Consider the following 4664-nt stretch of genomic DNA (forward strand, 5'->3'; position numbering starts at 1 on the left):
AACCACTTGCAAAGGCTGTTCATAGGAAGCAAGTGCCCTGAGCTGTTCAGAGCATCCTACCAACCTTCCCACAGCACCCTCAGCCCCGTGAGGAGGGTCCCAGCACCCAGGTTTTGTGTCCCCAGGGAAACACCAGACAACATCCCCCTGGTGACCCCCATCCCACCCTCCTGGAGAGGTATTTGGGGTAGAGCCAGGGAAAGGCTGCCTGAGATGCGGGCATGGGTTTCTTCTGCAGCGCCGGGTTTATTCTGGCCGGGTATACAGGTAACTGGAAAAAGGTTTTGGCGAAATAACTCGGTGGTGACAGGGCTGGCAGGAGCAGTGATCCCATCCTGCTCCCACACAGGAAACCCCGGCATTTGTGTGGTCTTTTTAAGCCAAGCAGGGAAGGCTTGGGAAATGGATTTGCATTTGGGGAAACTGAGGCACAGAGGGTGAAAGAGGCCAAACTTCCTAACAGCTCCGCAAGTCACAGCTTCTGCCTCCTCAGTCTACACCGTGGGACACCTGCCAATCACTCCTGCCCTTTCAGACTGGCAACAAACCCCTTCCCAGCTGCCAAAGCCTCTTGCCTGATTTCTTGAGTTCGTTTAGCAAGGGGTTTGCCCCCCTCAAGTGGAGCCCCCGGCATAAGGACAGCGATGCCATCACCGGCATGGAGCCACAGCTGGGATTTTAGCCAGAGCCAGCGGGATGGGGAACGGGAGAAACTTTAAAACCCCAAAGAAAAACCCCAATGCAAGGATTTTTAATTTCCCTTGGGGCACCTAGTCTCTAAAAGGATGATTTTCTCTCTCGGAAAGAAACCCTTTCCTCTGCCAGGGTTTGAGCTCAGAGCACTTTGCTCTCTTCCTCGTCCCTCCCAGCCCACTCAGCTGCCCGCACCCAGCTCCCCACGAGCCCCGGGGCTGTTTGGGTTTGGGCTCGGGGCCCTGGGCTCGCTGGTGGTCTGCGGCGGGCATGCTGGTGGTCTGCACTGAGCCAACGGGTTGCATGGCTCTGGCTTCGCCTCGCCGTTTCCAGCTGGTAAATGTCATTAATCGAAGCTGAAAATACATGGCACCATTCCTGAGATGCCTTTTCCATGGTGCCGGAGCTGGAGCAGGAGGTAGGAGGGAGGGGGACAGGGATGACCCCGGGCAGGAGGGGCAGCAGAAGAAGGTGGGTTTGGGATGGCAGGAGGCATGAAAGAGAAGGGGATGGGATGAAGACAGGGGGTGTAGGAAGGCACTTCAGAAACCACACAGAGCCGAGCTGGGGCATGGAGGGACAGACAACAGGTCTTATCACTCTGGGTCCATCAAGGGCAATTTAGGACGTCCCAGTTTTACCCCATGCAAAGACAGTGCTGTCTTAAGGAAGACATAAGCTCAAGTCAGGGATACGAGTGTCCTGCTCCCACCCCAAACCCCAAATGGATGCTGCAGACAAGAGAGGGATGCAGCATCTCGGGGAGCATCCCTACCCCAGGGACACAGTGTTTTGGAGAGCATCCCCTACCCCAGGGAGGCAGCATCTTGGGGAGCATCCCCGGCCCTGGGCTCCCCACGAGGCAACTGGGTGCTGACAGGCACATGGCCCCCCCCAGCAGCCGGGTTTTGGCCCCGGTCGCTGCCTTCCCCCCTCCAGAGCAGCCTGGCACAATAGCTCATTGTGGGGCCGGCTTTCAAGCGAGGCCAGGGAACGGCAGCGCTCGCCGGCGCAGGGGAAAGGGCCGCTGGAGGAGCCGGAAAGTTGCTGTTGGACGGCGTTCAGAGGCCTCGGCGCAGCGGGAGGGAGCCGGCCGCGGAAAGCAAACAGCGCGTGGAACGGAAAGTGCTGACTCCGAAAGGCGTCCCTGGCACCCCCAGCACCACCCACGGCAGCACCACCCCGGACACAGCGAGCCCCGGGCACGTAAATAGAGCCCAAGTGTCTAAATACCTTCCAGCGACCCAGTTATTCTGGTGTAAGGCCCTTGCTGTCCCCAGCAAGCTCTTGGCCATGAACAGAGTGATGCAAGGGCGTGCATGCCCCAGGTCCCCAAGCAAAGCTCATCACCTTGCCACTGCAGCATCCCATTCTGCCTCCTCACACCTCGCTCTCCTGCTGCCTTCCCCTATATTCACATTTCTCCCCTTTCACCGCCTCCTTCCACATCTCCTGTTCTATTTCAGAGATTTCTAGAGAGCCCTTCCCTTAGTTTAGTCTTCAGTAATTTCAGTTCCTGTTTTAACCTCTCTTTATTTCCCTCAAGCGCCACTTTAGATGTCTCATTTCAAGACACCAGCCTGAAAAAAAGACTCGTTGTGCTCTCTGGCCTCTATTTAGAGCAGCAGCTCTCAGCGCGTGCGGCTGCTTTCGAGCGTGCAAACCTCCACGCACAGCCTGCAAACTCCAGCCCCCAGCCCTGGGGATACGCTGCCTCCTGCTCTGCTGCGCTGCGGGACTCATACACCCCTGGACATATATATGCTAGAGTCTGGAAAAACCCTGCTTGCTGCTCTGGCTTTGTTTAAATCACGCGCCTGAGCAGCCACACAACAGCACCTGGGGTCAATAAGCCGTGCAAAATCCTCCTAAAAGTGCAATTCCCCGCACGGGCAGGTTTTTCCTGCTGGCGAGCTCATCCCTCCCAGCAAACCCCTTCACTCTTAAGCTCAATGTCGCTGCTCTTTTACGAACAGCCTGTTTGCAGGACGCACTGCTGCAACGGCTAGGGACTGCTTTGGGGGTTGCAGAGCTGTGGCCGGGATGCTTTTCCCACAGGAAGAGCTCCAGCTCCCTCCCCAAACTCCACATCCCCATCCCAAATCTCCTGAGCAGGTTATTGCAGCCAGCGCCGGCACGGAGAGCTTCAGCGTGGGACAAGGAGATGGGGGGACAGAGCAGGGGCATCGAGGGGGGAGCACTGCCTTCATCCACCACCCCCGGTGCTTCCTTTAGGGCAGCAGGGAGGTGGGGTTCTCGCCCGCCGGGGCCGTTAACTGTTGGCCGCCATTTCCCCAGGGGGTACCCCAGGTGCATGGGGGCTTCCCCCGGCCAGTATTTTTAGCACAAACGTTAAAGAAATTGTCTGTGATTGCTGGGGGGGTGTGTGTGTGTGTGTGTGCACGAGGGATGCTGGGTGCCTGTGGCTCCACTTCCCCTTCAATTTTTAATTCCTCTCCTTCCCTCTCACTTGCAAGGACCAGCAGCATCCAAGCCGCGTGTTCCCCTCGAAGGCAAAACCCCCTCGAAGAGCTGGGGCACGGCCACCTCTTGGCTTTTTAGCTGCTCCCCCCCACCAAAAAGCCACCGGCATGGAGCGACTGCACGGAGACTTGAAAGCGGCGGATGGGAAAGGAGCTGCGCTGTTTATTTACCCAGAGCAGCCGGGCTCTGCCGAGCACGAGGCCACACGGCCCGGCCCGGCAGCTCCAGCTGTGATGAAAAAAGCTACAGCAAGATCAAGGTCCCATGGCGGCTCGGCTTGGGGCTCTGCATCTCCAAGCCAAGGAGGGAGCAGGCTCGCTCCCAGGGCTGTCCCTGTTCTGGGGGCTCACCCAGCCTCTCCGCCAGACCCTGGTGTCATTAAGCTCGGGTGTAAGCTGAGCTTTGGAAACACGCGGGTGTCTGCAGGCAGCCCGGGACACGCTGCGCCTGCCATGAGGACCATCACGGTTCTCCACCTCTGATCCTTCAGCCCTTCCCCGGACCGTCTTGCTTCCTGCCTGGCCGCAAGCTGAGCTACTATAAATGGAGTTATTATAAATATCCCTTATCCTGGAGATTCATCCATTGCATCCTCTCTGTGCCGATGACTCGTCCACCCTTCTTGGTATCCAGCGAATCCGAGCGGTGTGTTTTGGAACGCTGCGTCTAATCCACTTCACGCTGACTCAAGCAAATGAGCGTCAAGGAGACTGAGATTCCTCTGGGAATTTCCCACCATGCAAACTCACCAGCCCCATGAATAAGCATCGGCTCCCGAACCGAGAACCTCTTCGAGATGCTGGGCTCATTAATCCCCACTCCCAGACCTACAAGCTAACGGCCCCAATCAACCCCCCCGCCTCCAATTAGGGATGACACTGATTTCCTCCTGCCTTGGTGAGGATGAGGCGATACTTGAGCCAGCGTAAAACTCACCGGGGAAAAGATAATGTATAAAAATATACGTGCTTTTCAAAGATCTGAAGCACAATGGTGTGATTTGATCTCTTGGAAGCCCAGAGGCTGATTTCTCCTCCTGACAGGCCACAGCCCGAGGGCTCAAGTGGGAGAGCAGATGCCCAGCTGCATCTTCCCATCAGCATCAGGGTGAGCCGGTGGCCAGGCGGCTCTTTGAGTTGGCTACACCCATTTCACAAGAGCCTGCTGAAGAAAATACTGCTATAAAAAGTCATTTGAGGGGGTAAACCACAGGTATTCCAAGCTCCCCAGGATGGTTCGGGGTGACAAACCATTTTGAAACCCTGGAATTGCCCCTGGGAAAGCAGCGTGGAGGAGCATCTCCCTCTTCCCACCCCCCGAGACCACAGGCTGTGATGCCAGTCAGACCCTTATTCCTTATCACCACACAATTTTGTTTAATAATGCAAAATAACTACAGAAGTCACTGGGGTTCCTAAGTTCTGGCATTGTTTTTCCACTTTGCTCCCTGAATTTAAAGAGTAAAGACAACGAATAAGAGTCTGACA

This window comes from Athene cunicularia (genome assembly GCF_003259725.1).
Source record: "Athene cunicularia isolate RWA chromosome 24 unlocalized genomic scaffold, athCun1 chr24_part1, whole genome shotgun sequence".
Lineage (NCBI taxonomy): Eukaryota > Metazoa > Chordata > Aves > Strigiformes > Strigidae > Athene > Athene cunicularia.